Here is a 19,633-nt window from a genome sequence, read left to right on the forward strand (position 1 = left end):
TGCTGGAGGGCCAGGGATCTTTGGGAGACTTCTCCAAGAACAATAGGGCTTGTGGATGTCATTTCCCTCCCTCAACTCCTGACCTAGATGCATGGATACCTGTAGGAACCAGTGCAGTGTGGTTCTTCTCCACTTAGCTTGCTAACAGTGTGCCATACCTTCATGTTCTCCTGTGAACTTGATCGCCCCCATCCCTGCCTTAGCAGGAGTACATGTAAGTGGTGCCACAGGCATGGCATTGTGCAAGAAATCCTGACAGGGGCCAGCACCAATCCAAAGTGACTTCAACCCTAGAGAGAGGGAAAGATAACCACATACACAAGTGAAACTATAGCTCCAGCAGTGGTCTGGGGGCAGAAATCTAGTCTGACTACAGGCCCTGACCACCAGTGAAAGCCTCCTACACAGGGAGCATGCCCTCCAGTTTGGTGCAATAGTGGCTCTGACAAAAGCGTGGTCTGACCCAAATCGAGTTCAAGGTAGCCCTAGATTGGCCCATTAGTGACACAGGGACCAAATCTTGCCCACAACAGGCAAAAGGAGCCAATGCAGGTGACTGGACTGAAGCCAAATGTGGCTCAGTCACAACAGCAGGGTGCATGCAATACACATTGGAGATATCCCTTAAGTGCCAGGTTTTAGTAAACAGGTGGTGTTACACTATAGAGCACCGCAGAACTTCTTCATAAGGCAACTACTTGCAAGAGTAGAGATGTAGCTGACTTTCCTAGTGTGTAGAAATGGACACAGGGTTAGATAAAATGAGGAGACAGATGAATATGCCCCAAGTTGAAGAATAGAACAAAAATCACAACAGGAGCTCTCAATGAAATGGATATAAGTAATATGCCTGATGGGAAATTTAAAGTAATAGTCATAAAGATACTCACTGGACTTGAGAAAAAGTGCAGGACCTCAGTGAGACCCTACACAAAGAAATAAAAAAAGAGTCTGTTATATATAACACAATATATTATATAAACCTAATGGTAACCACACACACACACGCACACACACACACACACACACACACACACAATCTGGAAATAGGTGAGCAAAAAATAAAGAGAAAGGAATCTAAGTATTTCACTAAATAAAGCCAGCAAACCACAAGAGAAGAGAGCAAGAGAAGAAAGGAATAGAGAAGAACAACCATAAAACAAGAAATAAAATGGTTTTAAGCACATACCTATCAATAACTACTTTGAATGTAAATGGACTAAATGGTCCAATCAGAAGACAAAGGGAGAGAGAACAGATTAAAAAAAAGCAAGACTTATCTATATGCTGCATACAAGGGATTCATTTCAGGTTTAAGGACACCTGTAGGTTGAAAGCGAAGTGATGAAAACAAAATAGACTTGAAAAGAAACTGTAACAAGAAACAGAAGGATACTATGTAATCATAAGGGAACAATCCAAAAAAAAGATATGACAATAGTAAATATTTATGTACTCAACAGGGAAGCACCCAAATATATAAAGCACCTATTAACAAACAAAGGAAGTAATTGATAGTAATACAAGAATAGTAGGGGATTTTAGTACCCCATTCAATGGATAGATCATCCAAATAGATAATGAACAAGCAAACAGTGGACTGATAGACCTAACAGATCTATTCAAAATATTCTATCCTAAAACAGCAGAATACACATTTTTTTTCAAGTGCACATGAAATATTCACCAGAACAGACATCATGTTAGCTGCAAAACAAGTCTCAATAGATTAAAAAAGGCTGAAGTCATAACATGCATCTTTATGAAACTAGAGATCAACCACAAAACAAAAATCTGGAAAGATCACAAACATATGGAGGGTTAATAAGATACTACTAACCAATGAATGGGTCAACCAAGAAATCAAAGAGGAAATCAAAATTACATGGAAACAAATGAAAATGAAAACACAGCGGTCTAAAATCTTTGGGATGAGGCAAAAGCTGTTTTAAGGGGGAAGTTTATAGCAATACAGGCCTGCTGCAAGAAGTAAGAAAATCTCAAATAAGCAAATAACCTTACACCTAAAGGAGCTAGAAAAAGAAGAACAAACAAAATCTAAAACTAAGAGAAGGAAGGAAATAATAAAAATTAGAGCAGAAATAAATGAAATAGAACCTAAAAGAACAATAGAAAAGAGCAATGAAACTAAGAACTGGTTCTTTGAAAAGATCAACAAAATTGATAAACCATTAGCCAGACTCATAAAAAAAAAGAAGAAGAAGAAGAAAGAAAGAGAGAAAAACAGAGTATGAAAATAAAATCAGAAATGAGAGGAAAAATAACAACTGACACCTAAGAAATACAAAGGGTTATATGAAAATATTATGAAAAATTGTATACCAAAAATTGTATGACCTAGAAGAAATGAGTAAATTATTAGAACATATCTTTCCAAGCTGAATCAAGAAGAAAGAGAAAATTTGAACAGACTGATTACCCACAATGAAATTGAATCAATGATCAAAAACTCCTGACAAACAGAAGTTCAGCACCAGATAGTTTCATAGCTGAATTCTATACATTTAAAGAAGAGTTAATACCTCTTCTTTCCAGAGTATTCCAAAAAGTAAGAGAAGGAAGAAGTCTTCCAAATTCTTTCTATGAGGCCAGCATTACCCTGATACTAAACCCAGATAAAGACACTACAAAAGAAAGAGAACTACAGACCAATACCTCAGATAAACATAAATGCAAAATTCCTCAATAAAATCCAAACCAGGGCAGCCCAATAGCTCAGCAGTTTAGTGCTGCTTTGGCCCAGTTCTTGGTCCTGGAGGCCTGGGATTGAGTCCCACGTCAGGCTCCCTGCATGGAGCCTACTTCTCCCTCTGCCTGTGTCTCTCTCACTCTCTCTCTTTCTGTCTCTCATGAATAAATAAATGAAATTTAAAAAGAAATCCAAACCAAATCCAACAATATATTAAAAAAAATTTCACTACAATGAAGTGGGATTTTATTCCTGGGATGCAAGGGTGGTTCGGTATTCACAAATGAATCAACATGATACATCACATCAACAAAAGAAAGGATTAAAAATCATGATAATTTCAATAGATGCAGGAAATGTATTTGACAAAGCACAATATCCATTCATGATAAAAATCTTCAACAGAGAGCTTTGAGGGAACATATATCAACATAATAAAGACCATATGTGAAAAACCCACAGCTAACGTCATACTCAATGGTGAAAAATGGAAAACTTTTCCCCTAAGATAGTGAGCAAGATAAAGATGTTCTCTCTCACCCACTTCTGTTCAAAATTGTACTGGAAATCCTTGTCACAGCAATCAGACAAGAAAAAAATTAAAAGGCTTCCAATCAGGAAGAAGTAAAACTTCCAGTATTTGCAGATGAGATGATGCTTTATACAGAAAACCTCAAAGACTCTATCAAAAAACTACAAGAACTGATCAATGAATTAAGTATTATCACAGGAGACAAATCAATATACAGAAATCAGTTGCATTTCTACAGACTAATTATGAAGCAGCCGAAAGAGAAATCAAGAAAACAATCACGTTTACAATTGCACCGAAAATAATAAAGTACCTAGGAATAAACTAAGCCAATGAGATGAAAGACTTGTACTCTGAAAACTGTAAAACATTGATGAAAGAAATTGAAGATGACACAAACAAATGAAAAGATGTTCCATGCTCATGGATTGGGAGAGCAAATATCGTTAAACTGTCCATACTACTCAAAGCAATCTAAATTTTTATAATATCTTTATAATAATCTAATAACTTAAGTTTAATGTAATCCCTATTAAAGTGCCAAAATTATTTTTCACAGAACTAGAACAAATGGTCCTAAAATTTGTATGGAACCACAAAAGACCTCAAGTAGCCGAAACAGTCTTGAAAAAGAACAAAACTAGAGGCGTCACAATCTCAAGTTTCAAGATATACTTCAAAGCTGTAATAATTAAAACAGTATGGCACTAGAACAAAAATAGATGCATATATTACTGGGACAGAATAGAAAGCCCAGAAATAAACCCATAATTACATAGTCAATTAATTAACAACAAAGGAAGCAAGAATATGCAATGGGAAAAAGATAGTCTTTTAATGTATGGTGTCGGGAAAACTGGACAGCTACATGCAAGAAACCAAAACCAACCATTTTCTTACACCATACACAAAAATAAACTCAAAATGGATTAAAGGCCTATGTGAGAAACCTGAAACTATAAAAGTCTTGGAAAAGAACATAGGCACTAATCTTTGTGATGTCACTTATAGCGACATTTTTCTAGATATGTCTCCTGAGGCAGGGGAAACGAAAGCAAAAATAAACTATATCAAAATAAAAAGCTCTGCACAGCAAAGGAAACAATGAACAAAACAAAAAGATAACCCACTGAATGGGAAAAGATACTTGCAAATGACACATCTGGTGAGAAGTCAGTATGCAAAATATATAAAGAACTAATACAACTTAACACCAAAATCCCCTGAAACAATCCAATTTAAAAATGGGCAGAAGAGGTGCCTGGGTCGCTCATAGGTTAAACTTCGGACTCTTGGTTTCAGCTCAGTCATGATCTCATGGGTCGTGAGATTGAGCCTTGAATCAACAGGGAGTCTGCTAGAAGATTCTCTCCCTCTGGCCCTCCTGCCAGTTTCGTGCTCTTTGTCTCCTTCTCTCACATAAATAAATCTTAAAAAAAAAAAAAAAGACGTGAACAGACATTTCTCCAAAGACATACAGATGGCCAACAGACATTATGAAAAGATTCTCAACATCACTCATCATAGAAATGCAAATCAAAACCACAATGAGGTATCACCTCACATCTATCAGAGAGGCTAAAATAAAAAAATGTAAGAAAGAACAAGCATTGGTGAGGATGTGGAGAAAAAGGAACCCTTGTGCACTATTGGTGGGAATGCAAACTGGTGTGACCACGTGGAAAAAATTAAAAATAGAACTACTATATGATTCAGTAATTCCAATACTAGGTATCTACTCAAAGAATACAAAAGCATGAATTTGAAAAGACATGTGCACCCCTATGTTTACTGCAGCCTTATTCACAACAGCCAAATTATAAAAACAGCCCAAGTATCCACTGATAAATATATGCATAAGTGGTATGCACACACACACACACACACACACACACACACACACATACACACGTACAATGGAATATTAGCCATAAAAAAGAACGACATCTTGCCATTTGTAACAAGATGGATGGAACTACAGGGTATTATGCTAAGTGAAATAAGTCAGTCAGGGAAAGACAAATAGCACATGATTTCAGTTATATGTAGAATTTTAAAAACAAGACAAATGATCAAAGAAAAACGACAAACTAAAAAAATAGACTCTTAACTGTAGAGAAAAAAACTGGTGGTTGCCAGAGGAGAGGCTGGTGGGGGGATGGGTGAAATAGGTGAAGAGGATTAAGAACATACTTATTGGGATCAACAGTACTGTATAGAACTGTTGAATCACTATATTGTACAGCGGAAACTAATATAACACTGTTGAATGTACTGAAATTAAAAGAAATAAATTTTAGAACTACTATCTGTACTACTTCTAGTTTTCGGGGATACAAGAAATGACATATTCTTATACGCTATAAAGAAACCTACAGCAAGAAAGGCCATTGGCTTGACTTTCTGTATCTTAAAATATAAAAAGTAGTACATTTATTTATTTATTTATTTATTTAAATAGCTTTTTTGGAATTCAATTTGCCAACGTATAGCATAACACTCAGTGCTCATCCCGTCAAGTGCTCCCCTCAGTGCCCGTCACCCAGTCACCCCATCCCCCCATCCACCTCCCTTTCCATTACCCCTTATTCGTTTCCCAGAGTTAGGAGTCTCTCATGTTCTGTCACCCACACTGATATTTCCCACTCATTTTTTCTCCTTTCCCCTTTAATCCCTTTCACTATTTTTTATATTCCTCAAATGAATGGGACCGTATAATGTTTGCCCTTCTCCGATTGACTTAAAAAGTAGTATTTTTAAATAACCCTAAAGATAAACTATACTTAGATTTCATGGAGATAAATTAAGCAACAAAGGGCTGCCTCAAGATTAAAATGAGTAATGTATTCACTCATACATCTTTTAAGAGCCACTTTATATGAAAGGCATAGTGGGGTTGATGGATATGATGTTGGCTGAAGAGTCGAAAGACTTGCTTCCAGCATTGTGACCCTCAGCACGCCTCTGGCATTATCTGTGGCTGGCCCTTCAGATAATATCTCGGGATGTCTCCAGATCTATGGTTCTATATAATCTAGGGCAACAGAGAATTACCTGACCTCTCCTCTTACTGCCTATTTAAAGGGGTACTGGAACTATAATCCTGAGCGCTCCTGATAAGATTAAATCATGGATAGCTTGTGGCAGATGGGGTGGGGAGGGGGGTGGAGAGAAGGACTAAACTAATTTGGTACCATAAATAGTTCATTCTTGATTTTTAGTTGGGAACTCCTCATTTTGATCATACAACTCACAATCTAGTTCCCTTAGAGCCCAAGCAAACTGGAATTACTCTTGTGACAAAGATGCAAAATGAGGCTTAAAGGCATTCACTTATTTTTAGGTCACATGTACCAGGTTAAGTTGGTCAGCTTGAAGTAGGTACATCAAACCCTATCACAAATCATAAGATAATTTTCACTTAGGTTTCATGTCATTGGATTAGATTCATGTGGTGCCATTCTACTGTGGGTTGTGATTTCCTGGGATGCAAAGAATGTAAAATTCAGAGTACGTTTCTGAGCAGTAAAAGTGTGAGGCCTACGGATCTGAGATGAGGTTACAGCAGCAAGCCAGAGGTGGCACTCTTGCCTAGAATTCTAATTCCTATAAAAGCAAAAAGAGCATTTTGTGGGTTCTGCTGGTTATTTAGGAGACTGGAAAAATCTTGGAAGATTCACTCTGAATCTTTTTTCTGTTTTCAGAGAGACAGACACATTGTGGATATGTGGCTGGGATACTGACTTAGAAAAGGCAGGAGCAGTTACAACATGTTTATATGCCTGTGTAAACTCGGGCACTGGACTGCTCTGCTCCTGTGAATGAGTGTTGTGCTATGAGTTAATATGTAAAAAACATTGTTTTTGGCTGCCTCTCTGAATCAGTTAGAATGTTTTTGGCTGCAAGTAACAGAAAACCTAATTCAGACTGGCTTAAGCAATAAGGGAATAAAGCGCTGCCATTGGCAAGAGGTGGGGCATCTCTCTTTCCCTTCAATTTTCTTGGCTCTGCCCTCTTATGTGCATCAACTTTATCCTCAGGCTGGTAGCCAGATGTCCTCAGCAGTTCTGAGCCTCCTATCTTCCCACAACAACACAGAAGAAGAGAGCCTGTTTCTCTTTCTTTGGATATTGTTGTGGGAAGACATGTGCAAAAAATAATATGAGAAGGCTCCAGCAAACTTCCCTTCACATCCCATTTGTATGTCTTTGCAGAAGGCTTAACCAGGGGTCCTGAAATAGCCACTGGTTAAAAGAGGACACAGTCCTGGAGTTGGGAGCAGACACTTTGACTGTGTTACTGATACAAAACAGGGGAAACATGGGATAGATGAAAATACAATCTTTTCTCAGTTTAAAATACAACTGACTAGAAACTGGGTTCAACTTCTGGCAAACACCGGGCTTTAGAAATAGCTGTTCCATAACGAGCACTGACAGGGGTGCTAAGCATTGCATTTGAATACTCTCGTTTAATCCCCATAACCACCTAAGGTAGGTACTATGATTGCCCTCATTTCCCAGATGAGGAGATTAAGCCTTTCAGAGATTAGGCAACTTGCTCTAATCTACACAGTTAGGTGTATAAGCAAGGAGTATAATGCTAGAATCCTCATTGTTAACAATTTTCTATATCCCAGACTTTGTCTAGAGCTAAGTCCTCTGATTCATGGGTCAGAGATTAGGATGTAATAAACCCCTTAGTTAAATGGACAACAATAGCATCCTGTTGAGGGGTTTCCTTCATAGACAGCTTTCGGTAGCATGTTGGGTCCAGTGAATCTGTGATGTCTCGTTTTCACAATGGAGGGAATAATAGTGATACCAGTATCGTAAATTAAATGGTAATGTTGGGAAAACATTATGAACTCTTTTAGACAAAGGACATTTGCTTCAACACACATAAGCAACAAAATATCATGGCAGTGGAATATTTTCTCAGTAATTAAAAAATTGATTTCTAAGTGAAAACAAAAAGACTAAAAAAGAGATTAGTTATCAATTTAGTAGCTTTTGGAAGGAGATCATATTACCTGAGGGAATATGTCCAATTGAGGGATAATGAGAAGTTTGCAAAAAGGAAAACATGTTGTGGGCTGGATGAGATGCACTGACGCCTACCATCCATCCTTCGTACAGAATCACTCAGTAAATGCGAGAATGTCTTGATTTTGTGATGGAAGGCAAAAGGTAACCAATGATTTCTTTGTAGCTTAAAAGGTAGTTTAGAGATTGAATATGATGCAATGTAAATGTTATTAATTATTTTTCTATTTTAGGTCCTGGCATGAAAACATAAATATTTGAAAATGTTTTTTCTTTCTTTCTTCCTTCCTTCTTTCTCTCTCTCTTTCTTTCTTTCTTTCTTTCTTTCTTTCTTTCTTTCTTTCTTTCTTCTTTCTCCTTTCTTTTCTTTCTTTCTTTCTTTCTTTCTTTCTTTCTTTCTTTCTTTCTTTCTTCTTCTTCTTCTTCTTCTTCTTCTTCTTCTTCTTCTTCTTTTGGCAAAGTAGGGCATTTAATTGTTTGGATGTTCTTAGAAATCACACTTGAGTCCAGAAATCAATTACAAAAGAGATGTTCTTGACTCCATTTTTTTTTTAATGTGGCATTTTCCATTTGGTCCTGAACAGGTTTTATAAGCAGAAACTCTGCCCATTCCGATACAAGTGGCTCCTTGCTGTGCTGTTTTGGACTTTCAATCATGGGTGACATGCCTGCAGTCCAGAAAGTCTGAGTGTCTCTTCTAGCTATCATCATCTGAAAGACATCTAAAAGGGTTTTATAGTGCTTGAGAGCATTAGGTTTCATTTCTTGCATTCCACGACCTAAGAGGAAAAGTTGATCCACATGGACATGGAAGGCTCACTTCTGCATGAACTTTTTGTTTTTCTATCATAAACAATCCTCCCTTCCTTTCGTCATTCCTTCCTTCTTCCTATTTTTTTTAAAGATTTATTTATCTATTTGAGAGAGAGAGAGAGAGAGAGAGAGAGAGAGAGAGAAGGGGCAGAGGGAAAGGCAGAGAAAGAATCCCACACAGAGTGTGCACTGAGTGTAGAAATGGGGCTTGATCCCACCTGAAACCAAGAGCTGGATGCCCAACCAATGAGGCACCCAGGTGGCCCACCTTCCTTCCTTTTTGGTAAGGCTCAATTAATCTAAAAATTGTTGACTCTTTCCTGGAGATACATTGCCCAGCAAAACTAAACCCATTTCTTCTTTTTTTTTAAGCTTTTATTTTTTTATTCATGAGACACACACACACACACACACACACACACACACACACACACACACACACAGAGGCAGAGGGAGAAGCAGGCTCTAATGCAGAGAGCCTGATGAGGGACTCCTGGGACTCCAGGGTCACACCCTGGGCCAAAGGCAGGTACTCAACCGCTGAACCACCCAGGGATCCTCAAAATTAAACCCATTTCACTGAAAATGACATCTACTAGCAAAAACATGGTTATTTTAGTACTAGAGACATGTTTGCAGAATGACTAAACTTGCTAAGTAGCAAAACATAGAGACAGTGTACGGAGATCAAGAAGAGTCAATTATCAACCACTCTGTTGTTTTTATATGATATGGACTTACTAGGCTTTTAAAGAAGTATTATTTCAGTAAAACAATCCACAAATAAATACAAAACAAAAGGGCAACTGTAGGGGCATATTGAAAGTAAGCTTGCATACAAAAAAGTAAGTGCAAATTAGATTTGAATATTCATGAGTAACAAATCATTGACAGTTTGAAATAATGCAAAACAGCTTTATAAATGAGGTTAAGGCAAGGGACATCAAAGAAATGCATTGCTAAATCAATAGCAATTTGATTGTGCATATATACTTGTAAATTGCGGTTACAGTTTTTGTGACATGGGAGAAAAAATACTGTGTATCTGATGAAAGAGGAAGACACATAAATATTCCTTTTGTATGTTATACTTTTCTGATTCATCATATACTTGGATACCGGCTAGGTAGAGGGTGGTTGGACATCCTATTTTCCCCCAAGACAAAGTTTCCTTTTCAGAGACAGAGTTTTAGGCTATGTCTGAAGTGTCCTTGCTTGTTCGACTAAATAGAATTCAATATACAACAATTCTTTTAGAGGAGTTGCTTTCTAAAATAAAGGTTATCAACTAACACACAAGACTAGAGAATGACTCAACTCTTAAATCCCTTCATGACAAAATAACTTCCACGGGTGAACAAATAGTTTTAATGACTACTTTACTATAGAAGGATAAATTCAAAGTATAAGAACAATTTGTAAGAATACTTTCAAATAATCTGAGAAATAAAATATAGGCAGCTTTGCAATGTAAATACAATGTTTTCATTTTGTCCAGCAAATAACTAGTCTTCAGTCTATTGTTGGTTCTTTTGTACTTGTGGCTTTTGGTGTGGGCGCGCGTGCACACGCTTGCATGTGTATGGAGAGATGTTTGAAATGGTAGGACTTACAAATTTAAAGATCTGTTTAGGGACTTACAGCAGAAATGTTTCCAATTAATTTTTTTTCAGAAGTGTCTCCTTGGGTTACTATCTGGAAGTTATGAAGTATTTCTCCAAGATGTTTTCTTCTGCTATTCTCTGTACTGTGTTCTGTCTGCTTTCTAGGATGATTGATGAAGTTGGTGACATCACGTGAAAATCGTGGCACATGACAGCACTAATTTTGGAAGAGGCTGGGCATTGTGGTCTATTTAGAAAATTAATCTATATCTACTTGCTGGGCCATGCTTTAAGGCAGACAGTTAGATTTGGCAGGTGAAATCCAGATGTGGTATAATTAGAAAGAAACTTTGCATTTGTCTCTACTTCCTTGCTCTGTTAGGGAAGAAGCTAAGATGACTTGTATGCTATTAATAATCAAGAATATCCGTAACTTCCAAAAGCAATGACCTTGGTAATTTGGAAGGTTTTAATGTGAAGTCTGCAATTATAATTTGTCAATATTGATTCAGCTCAAATTTGGCATTATATTTGTAACCATACCTTGTTATTTTGGTTCTCAGGTGTTATTAACTCATTTGATTTCAATAAGCAAGTATTTCTATTACTCCTTTCAGCAGATGTTTTTTCATGATATGGTATGAGACCATTTAGAAGCTCCAATTTCATTTAAATAATTTAGCTATAATATTTGATTTAATGATTACCAGTAGCAGCTTTCTACATAGACTTTAAATACCATTTTTTCCCTCCATTTTTGGCTCCATTTATTTCATTCCTCTATTTAGTTCCCAAATTATTTTAGTTCCATTTATTCATAGTTACTAAACTTTCTTGACAAGGAGGATAATTTACAATACCTACGTATGTGATTACTTTGATTAAGTCCTTCTTCATATATGTGTGTGTATTGAGAGTTTAAAAAATCAATCTCTAGGGATCCCTGGGTGGCGCAGCGGTTTGGCGCCTGCCTTTGGCCCGGGGCGCGATCCTGGAGACCCGGGATCGAATCCCACGTCGGGCTCCCGGTGCATGGAGCCTGCTTCTCCCTCTGCCTATGTCTCTGCTTCTCTCTCTCTCACTGTGTGCCTATCATAAATAAATAAAATTAAAAAAAAATTTAAAAAATCAATCTCTAAATCAAAACATAATATGTTGGACCAGCAAAGGAATTTAGACGTTTGGTTCTCCTTCCTTGCAATTTGAGATGAGAGAAAAATCATTTGGGGTTTTTCCTGCCTTTTTAAACTGGGGGAATTTAAAAATTTTTTTAAAATTTTGATTTCTACAGCAGGAAAATGTCTGACCAGCCAATGCCATCATCGAGATGAATTTCCTTAGCCATCTCCCTTGTCTAGGATCAAGAAGTTAGAGGGCCTGGTGGCTGTCATTTCTGGTAATTCAATATCAAAATGAAGGAAAGATAGAATAAAATAAAAGACTTAGCATCGATTCTGAGTTACTTAACACTGACTTACTGAATTCCAATGAAGTCTTATCACAGAAAAGAAACAGTCTCTCTCTATCCCAAATGTCACTTTGGGAGACCCTTGTACCTCCTGCTCATTTTGCTATGTAAATAGAATTAATTTTATCTTGAAAGAGTGGCAGTTGAGGAACTTCTGTTTCCTATTCTGCCACTAAATGCTGCTATGAACTTATACAAAGTACTTCAAATTCTCTGAATCTGTTTCCTCAATTATAAAAGAAGAGGTGGGTCTAGAAGCAATCATTTTCAAACAGTGCTTCTGAATCCAGAGGACACGAGAAACCTGCAAGTCTTGGTTGGGGAGGAAAGATTAGCTGGTGGAACTCAGGGCAAAGACTATCGCTTTTTTCCTTGTTTGTACACTGATCTTAGCAGCATTTGCTTTGGGTAAAGGGACTTAAAAGTTTGAAAACATTGAATTTAAAAGATAATGATTGCTAAGATTTCCTGTGTTTTGCTGATTCTGATCTGCAACCTATTTTGTTTTCAAACTATTCAAGTGGATATTTTTTTTCAAATTTATTTTCTTTCTTTCTTTTTTTTTTTTAAGATTCTATTTATTTATTCATAGAGACAGAGAGAGAGAGAGAGAGGCAGAGACACAGGCAGAGGGAGAAGCAGTGTCCATGTAGGGATCCTGACATGGGACTCGATCCCAGGACCCCAGGATCACGCTCTGAGCCAAAAGCAGATGCTCAATCATTGAGCCACCCAGGCATCCCTGACATTTATTTTCAATTTTCCAACATAGAGTATAACACCCAGTGCTCATCACATCATGTGCCCTCCTTAATGTCCATCACCCAGTTACCCCATTCCCTCATCTACCTCCCTTTCAGCAGCCCTCAGTTTGTTCTCCAGAGTTGAGAGTCTCTCATGATTTGACTTACTCTCTTATTCTAATGAATATTGTAGTAGCAAGAATTGTGATGTTCTTGGCATTTCCTTTAAAATAGAGGTTGTAAAAAAAAAAAAAAAAGTCCTAAAACCTTATGGAAGGGAGGCTTAGAGAAGACAAAATGGAAGGTGAAATGTTAATAAAATTTCAACTGAACTTAGGTGTGATGTCGAGACAATTACTTAACATGGGCTTTCACACCTCTTGGGTAGTTCTGCTCTTTTCCTGCACACCTTCGGAGGGCACCAATACATTGTAGTTTAACTGAATAATACCCTAGAGGTTGAGTAATGCACCACCTACATGGCTGTTCCAGGCTTGGCTTCTCATCTATCCAATAGCTGCTTCTCTTTTACCGCCTACATCATAGATCTTAATTAAGGTGGCCCTCACTCTGTTACCACCTCCTGTCTTCAAGAATTAACTGCTCTATGCTTAAGTAGTTTTGTTTCTAACCTTTTCTGGGATACTTAGAGCATTGTATTATAGCTAATTGCATTTGGGTGTCCATCTTTGTTTTTAGGTCTTGAGCTTTCAGAAGGCAGGGGCTGGATATTAATTGTTTTTGAATTCTCAATCCAGTACTCATCTTGGAATTTTGAAGTACTCAGAATGAATGTACTTTGAAAATCTATAAAAAGTAGTAAACTTATAAGAGATTACTCATATAATTCCACTCAAGTAATTTCTTTCAAGGCCTTGATAAAAGATGATAGTAGCTCTATTTTGCCTTATATATTCAACTGTTCAATCCAGTGCAACATATACTATGCTGATTGTGTGGATTGCACATTTAAGGAGGTGTCATGCATAAACCTCATCCAGGGAGAAATAAGACCTATTTCCCTTCATAATTAAAATATGAAATAGCACACAATTAATGCTATATTGTGAGCATGACCAAAATGCTTTAGAAGCTCTAAGGATTTGGGATTAATTGAAGGATTTTACATAGAATCAATACTTTGGTTTGGGAGAGCAGTAGGATTTCAGACAAAAACATAGAGTGGGAGAAGGCAAGGTAGAGCATTGTAGGTGAAGGGGATTTCATGGCATGCAAAAATGATTATATATTAGATACAGAAGTTAAAAACAGGTTTTGTAGTGGTTGGGGAAAAGGCTGGAAAATTAGGTAGAAGGCTTAATTTTTTTTTTAAGAGAGTGAGAGCATATGAGCAGGTGGGGAGGGGGAGAAAGAATCTAGAGCAGACTGCACTGAGTGTGGAGTGGGACTTGGGGCTCAATACCACAACCCTGAGATCATGACCTGAGCTGAAATCAGGAGTTAAACACTTAACCGACTGCCATCAGGTGCAACAGTAGAAGACTTACTTAAATACCATACTAAGGAGTTTAAAATTATTTCCATGGAAAATTAGAACTGATCAAAGGAGAACAAAAGCAGAAAAACTCTGGTTTACAAAGTTCAGTCTGGATAATGCCATGTAAAATGATTCGAGGAGCAAGCTTTGAAGACGTAGAAAGGGGTTCAAGCAAAAGACAGCCTGAGGACTTTGTAACATGGCTGTGGAAAACAAAAAGGAGGGAATGAATGTGGCAACAAGATAAAGTAAAGGATGAGAATGTTAAATAATTTTAAAATATTTTCAATTGATATATGAGTGGTGTGACAAAGATTATTGCACAAGCCTTCAATCCACTGATATTAGTTTTCAACATCTTCGATGCCTTCAAAGTTATTTATAATATTAAAGAAATTTAAAAAAAATTAAAGAAATTAATCGTTAATAATATTAATGTTTATTTTTTACTGAGGTGGTAATTCTATTCTTCAATCTACTGTCACACTTGTCACTCTTGCCATTAAGTAATCAATCTATCAAGGGTCTTACAATTGTAACAACTGATGCCTTAAATGTCTCATTTTCCTATTTTAGAGTTCAGGCCTAGAATACCTCTCAATAACTTTAAACAGAATGCAAAAATACCCATGTTGATAACATATACAAATTTAGGATACTCTAACTTTAGTATATAAAACTAAGTTATCACCTAATGTTTTCTTTAAAATAGTAATACACTGTACCTTATTAGTGAATTTTGACTTGGACTCTCCTAAATACTAAATGGATGTCCCATATTAAGTTGTAAAAAGGTAACTCAAGGGTTAGTGGCATTGACAGGAGACCCTAAGATCAGATGTGCCCAGATGCCCGGGGAAGACGGTCTGGAGAAGAAAAAAGAAGCAGGTGTATATTTGGAGTTACTGTGCTGCTGAGTAACAACAAATGGGATTCTGCTATATACTGGTTGTAAACTGGGTGTGGAGTCTACGTTGGAGCACAGGAGAAGAGGAAGATGACAGGGCAGATGCCTCAGGGATCTTCTGGTCTCATCCTCTCTTATTCTCCTGTCCCTTCTCACAGAGGATTAGGGGCATCCTCCACTCCTCCTCTGGGACTTGCTCTTCTTCATTTCTCAAGACAGGGCTGGTAGGGTGGCCAGGTAATTAGAGGAATCTTTAACTTAATAATAAACTCAGACATTTAATTATCAGTCTATCTAGACCCTGATCTTATCTTTGGGTAGGGAAATCATATAAACCTTATAGGTTAAAAAAAATCTTAAAAGATATATAACACATTCCCTTAGAAATCCTTTCTGGAATCCAATCTTTTACTATATGATTTGAAAGCATCACTTATTTTATTTTTATTTATTTATTTTAATAAATGAAAGCATCATTTATTAAGGGTGCAATTTATGTGCAGAACACTCTAAAGTATTTTAGTGATTTATGCAGGTAAAAACATTCTTACAAAATTTCGATATTTTGCCATTGAATGCAAATACAGGCCATTTTGATTGAATAAATATTTCTAACTGATCAAAATTGCTTATATGCATCAACTTTCTCAAATGTTTGATTGCATTTTTCTAAACAAATAGTTAATAGCTAAATCTCCATTTATATTATTTTTAAAAAGAGAGAGAGAAAAACAAGGGGATGATTAACACAAAGTTCAAGATGATGTGATCTATAGGGAAAGAAAGGGTTTGGGGAGAGGCTCAAGGTTACAAAAGTACTGGTACATTTCATTTCCTAAGTTGGGTACAGAATAAACATGTCCATCCTATTTACTTATTTGTATATTTTGTATGTATGCTATAAATATGGTTTTGAATTCACTGAATATTTGATAAAATTATTTAAAGGAGAGAATTACAAGACATGATTCAAATAATGGTAATAAAATCATGTTTTTAAAAAATGTTTAGGGCTGTGGAATTAAGCAATGGACTTTTTTTTAAAAAGATTTTTATTTATTTATTTAGGAGAGAGAGAGCGAGAGCGAGAGAGAGCACAAGCAGGGGGAGGAGGAGAGGGAGACGGAAAGAATCTCAAGCAGACTCCAAGCTGAGCACAGAGCCACCGTGTGGCTGGATCCCAGGACCCTGAGATCATGACCTGAGCCAAAACCAAGAGCAGTAGGATTAACCAACTAATGGATTGTTTCTTGAAGTGTCCTGGGTTTTCTGTTCCAATCTATTATGTAAATAGGGTATTAAGTACTATAGGGAAAAGGGACATATGAAAACGGAAAAAGACTTAAGCCTGGTGCTAAGGAATTCCAACTCTTCCAGAGACTTCCTGCCTGAGTGATACTGGCTGTGCAAACAGGCTATGGGAAACACCGACCTCTGTTTCACACAGGAAAAGACCACTGGCAACTGGCAGTGAGGGTGTGGGTTTTGCATAGCTCTTCCTGGAGTTCAAATCAAAGCATGTAATTTGGTCGCATGATATCAACGAGTTGTCCTCATTTTCAGGATGATTAATTACCACGGCGTCATTTGTTTCCAAAATTCCAGATTAATGTTTACTGATTAAAACTAGTTTAAGGCTGAGAGTGGTGGAACCCTGACACCATTCAGCAGAAATCTCAGTGGGGTCACCTTAGTCGTTGCTATGTGTTTTTTCTGGTCTTCCTGTTCAATTTTTATTTTTCTTTTGGCAACCATACTTGCTCTGAATCACTGAAAAAAAATGTCCTAGGCTTTATTGGGAAATGGGATCCTAATAAAAGTAAACTACATGGCCTGGGTACATTCAGGATTTAGATCTCCTCATCCTGGAATGGAGTTGAATCAGTAGCCTAAAGGTTAAAGCCTCTAAATCCCTTTATTACTCAAAGCCTATAATCTCTTTGTTTTAACCAAGGCTACATAAGAATGATAGAACTTCTCAGGTAACAAGTCAAGAAATCTCAACCCCAGATAAGAATCGAGCTCTTTGGTTTTGCTCTCTGCACAAAATATTTAACACCCCAAGAGACTGTTTTGGATGTTGTTTATTCTGATGGCCAGATAGATTCCTTTGTTTTGTAAAAGCCACATGCCCATTTTGTTTTCTTAGGAAATTTTTGCGCTAGCACCCTATCATTAGTTGCTACCAAACTTCATATCTTTTGTTCAAAGCATCTAAAAATAAAAGTAGTTGTTTAACTAATTTTCTCTTGAGCTTAATTTGGCAATTATCAAATCACATTTGTCAATACAACGACTGCATCAGATGTAACCCAGACGTCAACATTTTAAAAAGCCTCTGTAACCTTTCCTATTATTTCAAAGTTATAGTAGCTACAAGCAAAAATCTTGCTTCGATCAATAAGAAACAAAAATGTACTCTTCTCTGTCATTTCAAAGTCATCTATTAAAACAGCTCAAATATAAAATTCAACTGCACTGGAATACAAATAGAACAGCATAATGAGGCTTATGTTTAGAAATGCAAAGAGCATTTTGGAAGTATTTTAGGAAGAATTAATATAATTCTAACTATTAATATTCTTGCATCATTTGATTTTCATTCTTGTACATTTGGATGCCATATAAATGCTATTTTTAAGGTTTATAATTATTTCTTTCTCTTTTCCTTTCCTTTCCTCTTCTTTTCCTTTCCTTTCCTCTCTCTCTGTCTCTCATTTCAGGGCTGGTATCTCTTGCTACATAGTGAAGCATTTTGGAGAACTAAAATTTTTTTCTCAGACCTAAGAGGCCAATGTGAATACCAAAATGATATAGAGGACCCAGAAGAATGACTCTTGAAATCATAGTAGTTTACGTGAACTCATATTTAAATAGATTCTTGGTAAGTATGCAGTATATTATTAATGACTGCTTATTTACTCAGGAACTGTGTTTGTTTTTGGCAAATTAATTTTATGCTGTGATGTGGAATAATACTTAGCTTTCTATAACTGTTGAAAATGCACTAGCAATATTGTGTCACGTGCTATGCTTAATGGCCATTGCTAAAGCTAGACAGAACTATGGTAAGACAGTTAATTAATACCATTCATCTTGCCTTTACCATTCCTTAAGTTTTCTAACACTAGAAAATACCGATAAAAGCTTAAAAAGTTGTTACGTATGGCTGGAACTCAAAGTTCCTTTTTGACATCATTGTAAGGAATACTGTTCATCTTATATATCTTGATATCCTATGTACAGAAAGTGACATCTACTGGAGAAAGCAGAACTGAATATTTACTTTCCAAACTATTTTCCTGGTAAACTTCCAGGCAAGTTGCACTATCCTCGAGATTATCTCAAACTTTTAGAATAAAGAAAGATTTTATTTAGTTTAGTGTGGTATAAAGGCTGGCTTGTTTTGGTTATCATTTTGTCAGAGATGCCCTCTGGGAAAAAGTGTTATGAGGGCTACATAAATGATCTCGAAAGAAACACTACCAAGGACTTCTGGAAAACACAACTCTAGCACATTCTCTTCAGGGTGAAATTGGGGTTCTAAGTCACTACAAACCAGTGAGTGGTGGATTTGAATAGAAGTCTTTTGTCATAGTCTGGAAACATGTTTGGAGAGCGTGTCATTTCTTTAAACGGTCTGGAATAGGAGTTATGATAAAACCACGTTTGGGATTCGAATATATAACTTCTCTCCGATGTAAAGGCATCCCCATGCTGCTTTGAAGCCTAATCACTTCTGTTTCCTCATGTATAAAAAATGTGTTTACCTCCATGATTTAATCAAACCCTGTTCTCAGGGCATTGGGGGATGCCACTAAGGTGTTTTTCACTCATGGACAAAACTAAGTAGTGACCCAGAGCTCTGAAAGACAGAACAGACATAAGCTTCGTTCTTGGAACAATTAATTCCCAATATTCAAGTAATCACTCTTTCCTAAGGAAAATAAAAGCCTTATCTTAGCAGAAGCTACTGTGACAGCCATTTTCAAGACAGGAAGAGTGAGGCACAGCTACATTTGGTGAGTTCACAAATTACCCTAAGACTAGGACAGTGACTAACAGTCTTGTCTCTTCGGTTCTAGCATATTACCTTTGTGATAGTACCAAGACTGCTTCCACATTCAGATCCTGCTATAGAATCCTCTGTAGTTAAACGTCAGATAAATGTCAGATTTTCTACTTCTAGTTATCATGATCATATAAAACATTTTTTATTTTGTTGTTATAACAATGCTCTTGCACTCCCTCTGCTGGCCTAGCTAATTAACAATACCAGGGCCGAAGTAGTCCTGGTGTGTATTTGTGATACC

The 19,633-nt window shown here is 36.8% G+C and overlaps 1 protein-coding gene across 1 annotated transcript in view; it reads left to right on the forward strand.

The window, feature by feature from the left end:
* The window catches only part of LOC112919805 (uncharacterized), a 66,094-nt gene that overhangs the window by 24,123 nt on the left and 22,338 nt on the right, over positions 1 to 19,633 (forward strand). The window contains exon 4 of the transcript XR_011997316.1: positions 18,044 to 18,204. The gene's annotated coding sequence lies outside the window, so the exon portion shown is untranslated. The remainder of the gene's footprint in view (positions 1 to 18,043; positions 18,205 to 19,633) is intronic.

The sequence above is a fragment of the Vulpes vulpes genome, chromosome 15 (genome assembly GCF_048418805.1).
Source record: "Vulpes vulpes isolate BD-2025 chromosome 15, VulVul3, whole genome shotgun sequence".
In the NCBI taxonomy this organism is placed as follows: domain Eukaryota; kingdom Metazoa; phylum Chordata; class Mammalia; order Carnivora; family Canidae; genus Vulpes; species Vulpes vulpes.